Below are 17086 nucleotides of genomic sequence, written 5' to 3'. Positions count from 1 at the left end.
TGCAAAACCAGAATGGGACTCGAAGACTGGATCTAAGACACAGTCAGGGGCCGGCTTACAAGGCGACACAAAGGCGGAACGCGGCTCAGGAATCGTGTCCAAACAATCCCACCCCAACCGCGGCAGACTCAGCGGGATGTTGACGCCGTTGAGGGATTCACTGTGAGAGCAGTGGGGCTTCAAAGGGATAAATCCTAATGGAACGAAAATTCCTGAACAGCCAGGCAAATTAGATATGACAAAAACACAGCTTACGGCAAGAGAAAGTGTTTGAAGGACGAGACACACACAGATCACATCCACGAATCTCCCACTGTTGGAACTTACTCTATGCCAAGCTTTGTATCACGAGGGCTTCCAAAGCTGAATTGTCATTGGCGCTCAAAAGGTTATAATACTACAGTATCAATACCAGACCAACAGGGACCTGATTCAGTCAGTGGAATAAGTGAGTTATAATTAGCTTTTCAAATAATGCTTCATTCTCGTTGCTTTTTTCTTTCCTTTTTTTTTTTTTTTTAAACAGCCTACTAAGTCAGGTCATTTGAAATCTCTCTCCTACGTCCTGTAAGTCTCACAAAGGCTCTATTTTCTCCAGGCACTGGGCATGACCAAGGGATGCTCTCGATGTATGGGGAACCACGTCAGAACTAGCAGGAAATATTGAGCCGCCATATTGGAATTTCAATGGGGTTTTCTACGTTCAGCTTTTCCAAGCTGGATACACAGTTAATCTATGAGTAGGCATAAAACTTCACACTGGTTTCTGATTCTAACCTTGCAAAACAATCCCCCCCCCCCAACTCCCGCCAGTTCCATCTTCCACTGATGACGTAGAAACCAAATGTGAACAATGTGGAAATACCATGGATGTGAACTGTAATCAAGGCTACTTAATTTTCTTAAATTTATTTATTTAAATTCAAGTTAGCATACAGTGTAGTCTTGGCTTGAGGAAAGAACCCATTGATTCATCCCTTACGTATGACACCCAGTGCTCATCCTGAAAAGTGCCCTCCGTAATACCCATCACCCATTTAGCCCATCCCCCCACCCCATCAACCCTCAGTTTGCTCTCTGTATTTAAGAGTCTCTTATGGTTTGCCTCCCTGTTTTTATCTTGTTTTTCCTTCCCTTCCCCTACATTCATCTGTTGTATTTCTTAAGTTCCACATATGAATGAAATCACATGACATCTGTCTTTCTCTGACTGAGTTACTTCGCTTAGCCCAATAATCTCTAGTTTCATCCGCGTTGTTGCCAGTGGCAAGATTTCGTTCTTTTACTTTAAATATCCAGCTGGGAGAAGACAAAATTTGGGATATGATGCACACCACACAACAGCCTCTTAATCAAGTGCACACGGAAAATGTTACCAAGTCAACCTCAGTGAACATCTTAGAAAACAGACCACTTCCGACGGACATCTCCACTTAGTCTCAGGCACAGCAAAGACCCCAGTGAATAAATAAAACTCCGTAAATGGCGGGCAGGTCAGGCGCATCTGGGGTTTCCATCCAAGGTCTCCAAATTGTTCCCTTGAATAAGTTCAGTGGCAAGCACACCAACTGGGAATGTCTCCCTTGGTTGAAAGAGAAGTCACTTGAAATTCAGTATTACCAAAAAGGGAAAGACTGTGGATCCGAAGCTCGGTGGGGAGTAAAATAAAAACGTTTCAACAGCAGGAAAGGAGACACGCTCTTCCACATGCCAGGCTGTCTGCTCACAGGGTCTCATTTCAATTGTCATGATAGCTATAGCGTTAGTATTAAAATCTGCAGTACCAGGCAAGGGACCAAGACTCATTGGGGTAAAACCCAAGAAAGTTAGTGCTGATCAAATATGTACACAAAGGACCATTGCAGAGAAGTGATGGCCTCTTCCCCCTGCCAACAGTCTCCGAGTGGAATTGTGAAAACCATTTGCCAGCTAGAAAGGTAAACCTTTGACCCCATCCTTTCGAGCTGAGAGCACATGGGAGGCACAGACACGAGAAATTCAATGTCAGCCACGTCAACGCTCCGCTTGAGTTCTGTAACAAATGGTGGAGGGAGCTCTCCAGGCACATAGTCCAAAAGTCCAAAGCCCTTGATTTTGGACAATGGGCTTCTATTTTGGGGGCCTCCATTTCTCATCCACTCCCGAATTCTTCCATTGGTTGGAGACACTCAACATTTCCTTACAAAAATTAGGACAGGATTACCCACGTGCTTCCTCTGGGACACGTGTCATTGGATCTTCAGAGATGTTTCCTTGAAGGAGGGAACTCTTTCTTCTGCTTCCTCACCCAACGGAGCTGAAATGATACCACTCTCTGGATCCTTCGCTTCTGTTTTCGGAGCCTCTTGGGCATGCATGCCATGAGTTTCCCACCTCCTTGGAGCCTGACTCTACTTGGCATGAGAAGCCTTAATCAAACAACTGCACAAATACACATTAGGATTTGCCAGCCTCTTTGACTTTACTCTTCACTTTAGGACTGGAATAACGTCTACATTTATTCAGCTCAGCACAGGTGTATTGAATGCCTACCCAGCACCATGACCGATCCCGAGAAAACAAACAAAGATCAGCCATCTTCTCTCCTAAGGAGCCCACAGTCTGGTGGGACAAGACAACGAAAGTATCAGTAATGGGATGCGTGCCATGACTCCATTAAAACATGGATGACACATCTATCCTGGGATCCGGACTCCTCATGAGGTCCCTCTGTCATCAATGAACAGGAGCCTTGTTCATCTCTGGCTGCTTATCTCCTCGCCACTGCATTCCTCCTTCCTTCCCTCTTTTGGAAAAATATGAAGACATCTCCATGTCTAACACCTCACAGTGTCTGACATCGTACTCCATGCATGGGCCGATTGAGGCACTGTGCTTATACATCTGTAGTGCAAACAGCATTTGAGGTGCACAATACAGAGAGATAGCGCTATATAGAGACACAGAGATAGAAGTAGAGACTCAGACATACACATATATGCCTATGGAGGGGCGCCTGGGTGGCGCAGTCGGTTAAGCGTCCGACTTCAGCCAGGTCACGATCTCGCGGTCCGTGAGTTCGAGCCCCGCGTCGGGCTCTGGGCTGATGGCTCGGAGCCTGGAGCCTGTTTCCGATTCTGTGTCTCTCTCTCTCTCTCTGCCCCTCCCCCATTCATGCTCTGTCTCTCTCTGTCCCAGAAATAAATAAACGTTGAAAAAAAAAATTAAAAGAAATCACATATATGCCTATGGAGGTGGAGTAAAGGTATAGACATAGAGACAGAGAGATGCAGGCAGGTGTAGGTGTGCATTGTAGAGGTATAGGTATAGAGGTGCACGTGCAACTATAAACACACTTGTGATATAGGTATAGCATCAGTATAGAGAAACAAGCATAGGTATAGATATAGGTATAGAATAAACATAATTACAGAGCTATAAATATATAGGATAGGTGTAGGCATAGAAGTCAAAGTACACACAGATAAAGCTCTATAGAAACAGGTATAGGGTTGTATGGAAACCAATTTGTCAATAAATTTCATAAACCCCCCCCCCCAAAAATAAATAAATAAATAAATAAATAAAATATGAAAGAAGTAGCCTAAAAAAAAAAAAAAAAAAAAGAAACAGGTATAGGGACAGATATAAGTATACAGCTATAGATACAGGTCTGGTGTTGATGGAGGGGTAGAGACAGAGATGTATAGAAATGCATATGGGTAAATGTATACATATAGGTGTATACACAGAAGCACAGGTATACACATGGGTAAAGGCGTGTGCATGTAGGTATATAGAAATGGCTATAGGTAAAAGTGTAGGTACAGACACATACCTGTCAGTACAGGAATAGATATGTAGATACGGGTATAGGACAGGTGCAGGGGGACAGGTAAGGGTATCTAGGTACAGGTATATGGGCGCACACACGGGCAGTAGACAAGCACCTCAAGAAACGTTAGATGGAACATCAGAGGAGTGGGGAGGAGGGACCAGCCAGCCCCCTGGGAGGAGCAGATTCAGCACCGTGACAAACAGAAGACACCACCTCTTGGTGGGGCCCGGAAGGTCTCGCTCAGCACCTGTGGAGGACGAGAACGGGTTCCCGGTGGGGGCTCATGTAGACGGGAGGGCAAATCCAGTCTGTGTGAGCCATGAATGGGGTGTGCACTGGGAGATGACCCTGGATCACATTACCTGGGTTTTCAATGCCATGATGGTCTTTACTCATCGGAGAATGGGTAAACCATAGGGGCTCACGCTTCTCATGAGCCTCGGCTTCCTGTCTCTGGATTTTCTTCTCCCCTTCATGCTGCCATGTCTTAAACACCTGGGTGTCTCACCTTCACCTGGAGGCCACACCATTGCTATTGGTGCCACGGAGGCCAAAAGATGGTGGTCCCTTGGGAGAAGCACCTAGAGCGTCCAGAAGATGCAACCCCAATCCTTGGGCCAGTGGTTGTAGTCTGGGTGACATTCCAGTCTCTACTCCTGGTGGGCCAGCACGGACCCCTGAGCCTGAGTCCTTCTTCCAGGGACTCGATCATGGATGTGTCTTTGCTTCTTTCCTCGGTGGCTTCAACCAAACACAGAGCAGATACACCTGTTCCTTGCACCTGCTCCTGGTCAAGGTGAGTCCTGATGTCTGAGCTCCCTCGGCACCCAGTCATCCTGCTCCCTCACACCCAAAGCCTTTGGCTCATCTGCATCCATGGTGCAGTTTTCTGGATGCACACGTGGGGCAAAACACATGGAACTCAAGAGATGGCCCCAAAAGGCACTGGCTCAATGATGTCCTTTCATAAAAATAAGAGAAAAGGATCTGACGTGATGAATCAGCAATATTATCTGATGGTCGGGAGATGAACAATGCTTCCAGAAGATGGTCTCTTTCTAAATCAAGGGTAGGTTTTAAGACAGACTTGCTTTTCTTACTTTCCTTTTTCCCCCTCTTCTTTTACTTTAACAGGAAGAGATCTGCTAACAGGAACCAGCTTTCAGGATGTCAAAATATTTTTGCAGCTTCCCTGTGAGCAACAGAACCTTTTAAAAAATTTTTGTCTGGTGTCATGCCACATTGGATGATCAAGTTTCATGGTTTATTCTCAAGAGAAGATGACTCCTTGTCTCTTTAACATATGGGTGGGGGCCTGTGCATGCCTCAAAATCCATCGGGAATTTGATGGGCCAAGTCTGTCTGTCTATCATTCTATCTATCTATCTATGATTCCATCCATCCAACCACCCATACATCATATCTATTTTATCTGTCCATCCATCTTATCTATCTATCTATCTATGATTCCATCCATCCACCCATACATCATATCTATCATCTATCTATCTATCTATGATTCCATCCATCCACCCATACATCATATCTATCTTATCTGTCTGTCCATCCATCATATCTATCTATCTATCTATCTATCTATCTATCTATCTATGATTCCATCCATCTATCCACCCATACATCATATCTATCTTATCTGTCCATCTATCCATCCATCATATCTATCTCTCTCTCTATCTATGATTCCATCCATCCATCCATCCATCCATCCAACCATACATCATATTTATCTGTCTATCTGTATCTATCTGTTTATCTATCCATCATATCTATCTATCCATCCATCCATCATATCTATCTACCTATTTGCATATATATATATGTATACACACACACATATATATATGTGTGTGTGTATATCTATATCGATATCGATATCGATATAGATATAGATAGATAGATATATCCTTTCAAAATAGAAGAATTTAAATGTGCAAAACAGAAGTGAACATCGAGTCTAGACTTGTGGTTTCAGCGGGAAGGCAGGGACATGTAAAGACTACTGATTTGGCAGCCAGATCTGTTATATAAAATAGCTTTCATCTACCTCCACAGAAACACTCAGAACAGGAAATAAGCTAAGATGAATAATTTATTTGTTCAATTAAAAACATGGAGCCCTCCGCACACATGCCCTAGAGACCAAGCTCCAATAATTAACACGGGGATAAGTCAAATAAGATATGAAACAGGAGAGTGAATTCCTGGCTCATGAAATCCAGAGACAGAACTTGTATTTTCTGTCTTGGTAAGCTTTCTGCTTCTTATGGGTTGAATGACAAGACTTTTCAAGCTACTTATTGATTTGTTTTAAAAAATTCTCATACATGTCTCTTCCAAAGTCTGAGTTTGTCCCAAATATGGAAGAACCAATGATTTTGTTTTATTCTTTTAAAATCAAGACTGCAGGCACCTGGGTGGCTCAGTGGGTTGAACATCTGACTTCGGCTCAGGTCACAATCTCTCGGTGTTTCCTTATAGTTCTGGAGGCCAGAAAACAAGATGAATGTGCCTGCTGGGCTGGTTGTGTCTTGGGGCCCAAGGGGAGAATCTGTTCCTCCCTCTCGTCACAGCTTCTGGTGTTGCCCACAACCCTTGACATGCCTTGGTTTGTCAACACATCACTCCCATGTCTCTCTACTGTAACATGGACATCTTTCCTTGTGTCTGAATTTCCCTCTTTTTAAAAAAAGTTTTAAGTTTATTTATTTTGAGGGAGAGAGAGAGAGAGAAAGAGAGAGAGAGAGAAAATCCCAAGCAGGTTCCACACTGTCATTGCAGAACCCAACGTGGGACTTGAACTCATGAACCATGAGATCATGACCTGACGTTAACTCAAGAGTTGGACACTTAACGGACTGAGCCACCCAGTCATTGCAAAATTTCCCTCTTTTCATAAGTACACCAGTTGTTGGATTAGGACCCATCCTAATCCAGAAGGACTATCTCAACTCATTATCTCTACAAACACCCTATTTCCAAAGAAGGTCATAGTCACCAGGTCCGGGGGTTGGAACTTCAAAATATCTTTGGGGGAGACACAATTCATCCCATAACACATTCACTCATTAACTATTTCATGAGCACATCATGTGTGCCAAGCTCTGTTCTGGCCACTGGAAATGTGGTAAAGAATACCTCAGCATAATCAAAGTCCTCATGGGATTTCCATCCCTGTGTGTGTGTGTGTGTGTGTGTGTGTGTGTGTGTGTCTACGTGTGCATGGGTACGTGTATGCAGTTGGTTGAGTGTCTGACTTGGGCTCACGTCATGTCTCACGGTTCATGAGTTTGAGCCCTGCGTCGGGCTCTATGCTGACGGCTCGGAGCCTGGAGCCTGCTTAGGATTCTGTGTCTCCCTCTCTCTGTTCCCCTCCCCCAGTCATACTCTATCTCTCTCTCTCTCTCTCAAAAAATATATAAGTAAACATTAAAAAAAATTTAAAAATGTCAGGACACATCTTAGTGAAGACACAAACAGAATGTCAATGTTGGGGCAAATCCCAAAGGTCCATTGTCTATCCTGTTCATTGTGCAGATAAGGAAATCCAGGCCAGACAGGGGCAGTGACCTGCCAAGTGCCACGTGGACAGTGCTGAACTTTGGATATCACGTCCAGTGACCTTGAAACCACACAAAAGAGTCCAGAAAACAAGAAAAATAGTGGCAACTTCATGGAGCTTGAAATATTCCTTTCTGTTGGTCTTTTTAATTAATCATTTTTATAATTTTAATTTATTTATTAATTAATTTATTTTTTAATTTTTAAAATTAATTTATTATTTTAATTAATTTATTTGTTTATTTTGGGGAGGGGCGGCAGAGAGAGAGGGAGACACAGAATGCGAAGCAGGCTCCAGGGTCTGAGCTGTCAGCACAGATCCTGACGCGGGGCTTGAACCCACAAACCGGGAGACCATGACCTGACTGAAGTTGGACACTTAACCAACTGAGCCACCCAGGTGCCTTTTTAAAGTTTGGATCAGCCATGCAGAGCTTTGAAAGCAACTTTCAGACGCAAAATAATGACCTTCTTTCTACCAGGTGTCTAGTTATTGGCTCACAAATGCTATTCATTTCTCCCTCGTAGAAAGTTTGCATGTTATTTATCAAATCATTTATGTGCCAGCCCTCCCCGGACCCCCCCCCCCCCCACCCAGTCGCAAGAGCAGCAAACACCGCCTTATTTGAACGCCCCACTATACAATGGATTCTCTTGGGCCAAACCACGGGCCGTGAAGAATGGTGGTGTAGGTCCATATCTGGAACGAATGAATGAAGCAAAATGAAAGAACCCTCATTTTCCTTGATTTCCTTCTGCTGGTTGAAGGAGAACCTGTTCCCTTGTCTCACGTTCTTAGCCCCCAAATCATGTCCAGGCAAGAATACGTCTGTAAAGAGGTGGAAGGAAGTCTCCTTACCAGATAGAGTGTGAGTTCCCATCTGTATAATCCCTCTGCTCCGGAGGAATATCTCTTGGGGGGGTGTCACCGGCAGGCACCTGTCCTGTGTAAAGCCAGCTCACCTGGCTGCAGGTTGGCTCCACCTGATGATGATGGCCTGTGGCCCCAGGATGACAGCAAATCTTTTTTTTAAACTTTATTTTAGAGAGAGAGCATGAGCAGGGAGAGAGGCAGAGACAGCCTTAAGCAGGCTAGGAAATACGGCAATGTAATATGCATCTTTTAAAGTGTTTTAGTTAAGATAACACATATAAATCTTATACGTGTACATTATACACGTACATATTCAAAATTACATTAGATTCACATGTCAATTGCGTAAGACAAAGCCTCACCGGGGTCTGGTTCCAGGTATTGTATTGAACTAATCCAAGAGGCAACAGGCTTGCTTTCTAAAAATGCATTTGGGCTGAGTGCTCTGCAAACAGAGGCCAGTTCATCCTTCTAAAAATGAGGAAATCATCTGAGTCCAAGTCAAGGACAGTAGGTACACATGAGCGGTGCTCTGCTGGCGATTGTCCTGGGGTCTAAGCGCGTGATGGGTACATCTGGCCTGATGAAAAGCCTGATGAAAGAGTGAATGCACGAAGGAAGGTTTTAAAATGGCAATAATCACCCGTGTCTCACAGCCCGGGGCTTCACGCGTGAAGCTTCTCTAAATACCTTTTATAATCTGCACAGTGTATTTTGTCCTTATTTTAAGTGGCCCTCACCGACCTCACCTCTTTGTGTTTCGGGGAACACAGCAAACCAGGTCGGTGCATCAGTAACCAACTGATCCGGTGACCTCTGATCCCACCCAGGTACACTTCACTCTTCCCCATCCCTGCGGATCTTGGGGCAAACTGGTAAGTGGAAACCCTGCAGGTGGCCCACCCATTTACAGGCTGGGGGATGAGTCACTGGTTCCGTAGGACCGTGTAGGGGACATGGCATCCGTCCAAGGCGGTGGTGTCCACATGCACACAGGCGGCGACTTCACTGAGGTGTGTTCACCGCTCAGAACACACAGCATGCACCATGCAAAGTATAAAAAAAATCCGGAATGTCATGGGGCGCCTGGGTGGCTCAGTCGGTTAAGCATCCGACTTCAGCTCAGGTCATGATCTCATGGTTCATGAGTTCGAAACTTGTGTCAGGCTCTGTGTTGATAGCTCAGAGCCTGGAGCCTGCTTCACATTCTGTGTCTCCCTCTCTCTCTGCCCCTCCCCTGCTTGCACTCTGTCTCTCTCTCTCTCAAAAATAAATAAACATCCAAAAAGCTTAAAAAAAAAAAAGAAAGACAGTATGTTCCCTTTATAATAAAAAAATAAAAGTTCTCTTTATAATAAAAATAATAAAAGTAAGACAGTCTGTTTCCCTTACAATAAAATATCCACTATTGAGCCATGAAGATCTTTCACCATGAGCAAACTTCCACATCATAAAATTGCAATCATTGTACAATTTTCCCAATCACCTCATTTTCACAGGCCTCACTGCAAAAGGAAGTAAGTCACAAAATACCATCGACTCCACCAAAAGTCTGCTAGAACTGGTACATGAATTCAGCAAAGTCGCAGGATACAAAATCAATGTACAGAAATCAGTTGCATTCTTATACACTAACAATGAAGCAACAGAAAGACAAATAAAGAAACTGATCCCATTCACAATTGCACCAAGAAGCACAAAATACCTAGGGATAAACCTAACCAAAGATGTAAAAGATCTGTATGCTGAAAACTATAGGAAGCTTATGAAGGAAATTGAAGAAGACGCAAAGAAATGGAAACACATTCCGTGCTCATGGATTGGAAGAATAAATATTGTCAAAATGTCAAGACTACCCAAAGCTATCTACACATTCAATGCAATCCCAATCAAAATCGCACCAGCATTCTTCTTAAAGCTAGAACAAGCAATCCTAAAATTCATATGGAATCACAAAAGGCCCCGAATAGCCAAAGTGATTTTGAAGAAGACCAAAGCGGGAGGCATCGCAATCCCAGACTTTAGCCTCTACTACAAAGCTGTAATCATCAAGATAGCATGGTATTGGCACAAAAACAGACACAGACCAATGGAATAGAATAGAAACTCCAGAATTAGACCCACAAAACTATGGCCAACTAATCTTTGACAAAGCAGGAAAGAATATCCAATGGAAAAAAGACAGTCTCTTTAACAAATGGTGCTGGGAGAACTGGACAGCAACAGGCAGAAGGATGAAACTAGACCACTTTCTTACACCACTCACAAAAACAAACTCAAAATGGATAAAGGACCTGAATGTGAGACAGGAAACCATCAAAACCCTAGAGGAGAAAACAGGAAAAGACCTCTCTGACCTCAGCCGTAGCAATTTCTTACTTGACACATCCCCAAAGGCTAGCGAATTAAAAGCAAAAATGAACTATTGGGACCTCATGAAGAGAAAAAGCTTCTGCACTGCAAAGGAAACAATCAACAAAACTAAAAGGCAACCAACGGAATGGGAAAAGATATTTGCAAATGACATATTGGACAAAGGGCTAGTATCCAAAATCTATAATGAACTCACCAAACTCCACACCCGAAAAACAAATAATCCAGTGTAGAAATGGGCAGAAAACATGAATAGACACTTCTCTAAAGAAGACATCCAGATGGCCAACAACCACATGAAAAGATGCTCATCGTCACTCATCATCAGGGAAATACAATTCAAAACCACATTCAGATATCACCTCACGCCAGTCAGAGTGGCCAAAATGAACAAATCAGGAGGCTATAGATGCTGGAGAGGATGTGGAGAAACGGGAACCCTCTTGCACCATTGGTGGGAATGCAAACTGGTGCAGCCACTCTGGAAAACAGTGTGGAGGTTCCTCAAAAAATTAAAAACAGACCTACCCCTTGGGGCACCTGGGTGGCTCAGTCGGCTGAGTGTCCGACTTCAGCTCAGGTAATGATCTCGCGGTTTGTGAGTTTGAGTCCCACGTTGGACTCTGTGCTGACAGCTCAGAGCCTGGAGCCTGCTTGGGATTCTGTGTCTCCCTCTCTCTCTCTCTCTACCACTCCCCTGCTCACGCTTTGTCTCTTCCTCTCTCTCAAAAATACATAAACATAAAAAAATTTTTTTAAGAAAAAATAGGTCTACCCTATGACCCAGCAATAGCACTGCTAGGAATTCACCCAAGGGATACAGGAGTGCTGATGCATAGGGGCACTTGTACCCCAGTGTTTATAGCAGCACTCTCAACAATAGCCAAACTATGGAAAGAGCCTCAATGTCCATCAACTGATGAATGGATAAAGAAATTGTGGTTTATATACACAATGGAGTACTACAGGGCAATGAGAAAGAATGAAATATGGCCCTTTGTAGCAACGTGGATGGAACTGGAGAGTGTGATGCTAAGTGAAATAAGCCATACAGAGAAAGACAGATACCATATGTTTTCACTCTTATGTGGATCCTGAGAAACTTACCAGAAGATCATGGGGGAGGGGAACAAAAAAAAGTTAGAGAGGGAGAGAACCAAACCTTAAAAGACCCTTAAAAACTGAGAACAGGGGCACCTGGGTGGCTTGGTTGGTTAAACGTCTGACTTCGGCTCAGGTCATGATCTCACGGTCCTTGAGTTCGAGCCCCGCGTCGGGCTCCATGCTGACAGCTCAGGGCCTGGAGCCTGTTTCAGATTCTGTGTCTCCCTCTCTCTCTGCCCCTCCCCTGTTCATGCTCTGTCTCTCTCTCTCAAAAATAAATACACGTTTAAAAAATTTAAAAAAAACAACAAACTGAGAACAAACTGAGGGTTGATGGGGGGTGGGAGGGAGGGAAGGGTGGGGGGTGGGCACTGAGGAGGGCACCTGTTGGGATGAGCACTGGGTGTTGTATGGAAACAAATTTGACAATAAATTTCATATTAAAAAATTCTAGTATATATTATAATACTATAATAATATATCACAAATTATACATATAAGTTATTGTTATACATAATTATAATGTATTATAATATATATATAGTTTTACTTATTATTGTATTGTATATAATTGTCTTACATATTATGTATTATCATGTGTGTATTTATATATTGTACCTTATTACATATTATCTTATTCTGCATCTATATGAAATTATGTAATTATATTATATGTTATATATAATTCTATGATATTATAATATCATATGTATGTATATACACATATAAATATACATATATACATATGTAATATATGATGTATGGATTATATATACATACATAATGAGGAGAGAGATGAAGAGAAAGATATATATATAATGAGGAGAGAGATGAGGCAGAAAAGTTTTTGAAGAAATAATGTCCCCGAATAGCTAGAAACCATGAACAATGCAAGCCCCCACCAAGAGGTGAATGGATAAACAGACTGTAGTGTATTCATGCAATGGAATCGTACTCAGCAATAAAAAGGAACCAACCACAGATACGTGGACCAATATAGATGCATCTCATTTTCTCACAGAAGATTTTAACAAGAGTATTTATGATGTGATTGCATGTATGTGAAGTCATAGAACAGACAAAACTAACTTTGCTTGCAAAAAACATAAAAAAAAAAAGGATTGGTTCTTGGCGGAGGGCTGACTGGGGAGGCCGTGCCACTCACTTTTCCGAGTGATGGCAGTTTTCTACATCTTGACATCTGGGCATCCAATGGTCATGGGCATTTGTCCAAAGTCATTGAATGGTGCTTCCAAGATGGGTGCCTGTTACCGAATGTACGTTTTACTCCAAAGAAAGGACTCTCACAAATAAAATGTGCTTTATTACATAGTGAACAGAGGTGGGGGAGGTGAAAGGAACACCATTTATTTATTTATTTTTTTAACGTTTTATTTATTTTTGAGACAGAGAGAGACAGAGCATGAACGGGGGAGGGGCAGAGAGAGAGGGAGACACAGAATCGGAAGCAGGCTCCAGGCTCTGAGCCATCAGCACAGAGCCCGACGGGGGGGGGGGGATCGAACTCACGCGAGATCACGCGAGGTCATGACCTGAGCTGAAGTCGGACGCTTAACCCACTGCACCACCCAGAAGGCCTTCCCCCCTTTTTTTTGTGAAGTCCTCACTTTTAATTGAACGCAAAGTTCTCTGGAGAATCGAGGAGTGTGAGTAAATACGACCATGCCAAAGTCCTTCTTTGCCATCAAAAAATTATCTAACGCTAGACGCTCACCCGTTGTAAACAAGATGTTGAAAATATCAGCCACTGAGTGATAACAAAAAGGGGAAACCGTGTTGCAAAAACATCAGAAACCTACTGGAAGGCACCAGCAGTAAGGCACGGATGCTAAATTCCATCTTGGCCAATCCAATTCCAGAAATCTTGGTTTTCGCCATAGAAATGATACCAACACTTAAAAAAAAAATAAATCAAAGCTGTAGGAGGAAGGCTCGTGTACTTAAAACCTGTGTTATCTGGGCGTGGGATTGTGAGTGCCATCTTGTAGGTAGAAGACTCAACCAAAGGTTGGGTGCTGTGGGGAATTTTCCAGATTTGGCCATCTTGGATGGGTCTGTGCCTTCTCCTGGGCACAGGTGGGATTGATCTTGTCCTCTGAAGCTCCCGCCACTGTTAACAGTCTCTGGTTTCCTCCTGAGCAAGCACAGGCTTCCATCACAAAACAGCAGCAACTTACCTTGGGTCTCATGTGGATGTGGACCCACCACGTGGACAATGAAAAGCAGACAAAAGGTAGGGGCTGGTGCGTACGATGCATTTCTTTGGGTGTCTTTGTTCTGCTCCAAGACAAGTTGGTCCCAAGGACCGCTGGCCTCGTAGAAAAATCCCAACGTTAATATTCGTGCTCGAAGCCCTCAACCATGGCCCCAACAAATCCTGGCGGGATATGCCTGCCATGAGTCCTGTTATTCTCTCAGAATGAATGGCCAGGGGCCACATGATTGGGAGCACTTATACAGGACACAAAGTAAAATCAGGGACCAAGAGTCCGCGTGGAATAAATGCTCCTGGGAAAATGAGAGCAAACCCAACATACAAAAAAAAAAATCTTAATGGAAAAAGTAGTCGTAACTTCAATCATAACCATAAACATGGAGGGGATATAATTACAGAATTTCCGGGGCCATCAACGTTGACATCCAACTACACAGATTCCCAGGGAAATAGAGTCAGGCATTTCCTCACTTGGAAAAGAATTTGCTTCCCCAGAATAGAAATAAAGAGAAAAACAGAACATTAATAGTATTTTCTAGCCAGGGTCAAAAACAGATCCTTGAGAAGAAGGGGTGGTGGGGGGTGGGGTCGTGATTGGGACAAAAGGTTTAAAGCAAAGGAATTTGAGGAATGACGTTGAAGACTTCAGGTGCAGGAATGACTAGCTTCCCTTCATTTTTAGAGTCGTAGCAGGAACAATGTCTGAGGAGTTCAGAACTTTTCCAGACTGCGTACACTGAGCACATGAGGTCCTAATGCCCAAAAAGATTTTCCCATTTTCTGACTTCTCTGACCGTGTTTTCTCAAATGCTCCAAGGGTCTACACTCAAAATAAACAGGATTGCATACAACCCCGCACGTTGCAAAATAAGGTGAGTCCTCGGGGGCCATTGTAAACTGCTCTGGGGGCCCTTCCAAGTGCTCTGGGAAGCAACGCACATGGGAGATGTTCGCAGAGGGGTTCCGTGGCCACCCGAGGCCACCTCGAGGCTCAGGAGGACAGCCCGCTTTGGAGAAAGACCTATGCCCAGACTTGATTCAGCTGCACCTGCCTGCTTTCTCCTGCTGCTCATCACAAAGACACGGAATAACATCGGATCGCAGACTTGGAAACAGACCTCAACAACACCTGGTCTTGCTTTTCCCCCAGGGGCACTTCAGATTTACCCCTTATTCTGTGTGCACCCACGGAGACACCTGGCGTCTTGCACCTGTTTGCACAGTTAGGGACCATGAAAGGCAGAACAGAACAAAACAAAATGAACAAACAAACAAAAAAACCCAAACAACCAAACAAACTGCACCAAAACTGAAAAACCAAACAACCAAAGAAACCATAAACCAAAACACAAAATACAAAAGTTCTGCAATGTTCTGAAAGCAAAACACAAAAGTTCTGCAATGTTCACTGTCTGGAATTTTTTCAAAAAATTTTTTAAATGTTTATTTATTTTTTTGAGAGAGAGAGAGAGAGACAGAGCGTGAGCAGGGGAGGAGCAGAAAGGGAGGGAGACACAGAATCCGAAGCAGGCTCCAGGCTCCAAGCTGTCAGTACAGAGCCCGATTTGGGGCTCGAAGTCATGAACCGCGAGATCATGACCTGAGCCGATACCAAGAGTCTGAGGCTTAACCGACTGAGCCACCCAGGCGCCCCGAGCATCATGTGTTCAAGGTCCGTCCATGTGACAGCACTCCTCCACACTCGGATCCTTTTCCTGGCTGAGAAATACTCCCCCGTACGGATGAACACATTTCCCCAAAACCACACCTTGGAGTCCACCCCAGTTTTCTGTCCGATTTCTTTCAGGATTTACCAGCACGTCGTGACTCACTTGCCCTGTGAGCATTTTCCAGAATCTGCATTTTTAACAGGTGCCTCAGATTTTTTTTGTGTGTGTGTGTCTTTTCTGGCCACTCTGGATCCCACCTCTAGGACACACGCTTTAAAACAGTCTCTCCAGACGGGTAGGGGAAACATCCGTGTGCTTGCTCAGCTGGGCTCGGCGTTTGTGGCCTTGCCGGTCAGTGAAACACCGGAACGCCCCCTCCCCTCCACCACGTCCCTTGGCCACCACACTCCCAACCACACGACGCTGTAAGGGCCAATATTCGGGCCCTATACCCTATGCTTCCATATAGAACTTGAGACCCTTGAGCAACCTACTAATTCCCCGTTCCACTCTGCTCCCCCTCACCGCACGCCCCTTCTGATCCCGGGGGGCCAGGCTCAGACCTTGCTTGTCGCCTGACCACTAGGCTCGAGGTCCCCGCCAGCTTGTGGGATTATTCCAACAGGACTACCACACCCTCCCACGGGGACCAGGGCCGCGTGGTGCTCCTGTTCCTAAAATGCCTGGAGGCTCACTGCAGGCACCGTTTATATCCACCATTATTGCATTCTGCACCCTCCCCCCACTTTATTTTTTATTTCTTTATTTTTTAAGTTTGTTTATTCATTTTGGAAGAGAGAGAGAGAGATTGAGCATCAGCAGGGGAGGGGCAGACAGCAAGGGAGGGAGAGAGAGAATCCCAAGCAGTCTCCGCACCCCGTGCTTAGCCTGAGGCCAGACTCGATCTCAAGAACCGTGACAGCGTGACCTGAGCTGAAATCGAGAGTCAGTCGCTTAGCCGACTGAGCCACCCAGGGGCCCCCCTCCCCACCCCCGACTTTAAAACAAGGAAAACTGTAAACACAGTCCGGAGATCTTAGGGTTATCATGAGGTCCTCGCACTGCGCACGGGGCACCTGCGGGAGGGCATGGCCGCGGGACAACCACACGGGAGCCCTGTTCTGCCTCACCGTCTTCCCACAGAGGGTTTCAGCCTTGGGCTTGTGCCTTCCTCTTCGGGCCCAGATCAACCCACCTGCAAGCGGTGGGGCCCGCGGCTCCTCGAACGGATAGGAATCTCTAGACCACGCTGTAGCAGGCCAGCCAGTGGCCGGGCCCGCGTCCCTGCAGCAGCCGTGAGCGTGCATCGTCACACGGCACAGGGGACTCTGCAGACGTCACTTAGCTATGCACCTGAAAATAGGCAGGTAATCCTAGATTAACCTGCTCAGACTGTTCTAATCCCACGAGCCCTCAAAAGCAGACAACCTTGT

At 44.7% G+C, this 17086-nt stretch overlaps 1 long non-coding RNA gene across 1 annotated transcript; it reads right to left on the bottom strand.

Annotated features, from left to right (window-relative positions):
- Nucleotides 1–7995: 7995 nt before the first annotated feature.
- On the bottom strand, nucleotides 7996–16999 carry LOC122477474. The gene is made up of 3 exons (XR_006295700.1): nucleotides 16849–16999; nucleotides 13946–14076; nucleotides 7996–8862 (listed from the first exon to the last, which is right to left on the bottom strand). It is a non-coding gene; the product is annotated as an uncharacterized LOC122477474 (long non-coding RNA).
- Nucleotides 17000–17086: the final 87 nt, after the last annotated feature.

This window comes from Prionailurus bengalensis, chromosome X, assembly GCF_016509475.1.
Source record: "Prionailurus bengalensis isolate Pbe53 chromosome X, Fcat_Pben_1.1_paternal_pri, whole genome shotgun sequence".
Classification (NCBI taxonomy): domain Eukaryota; kingdom Metazoa; phylum Chordata; class Mammalia; order Carnivora; family Felidae; genus Prionailurus; species Prionailurus bengalensis.
The sequence above is the reverse complement of the archived record's forward strand: the minus strand, read 5'-3'. Positions and strand labels throughout refer to the sequence as shown.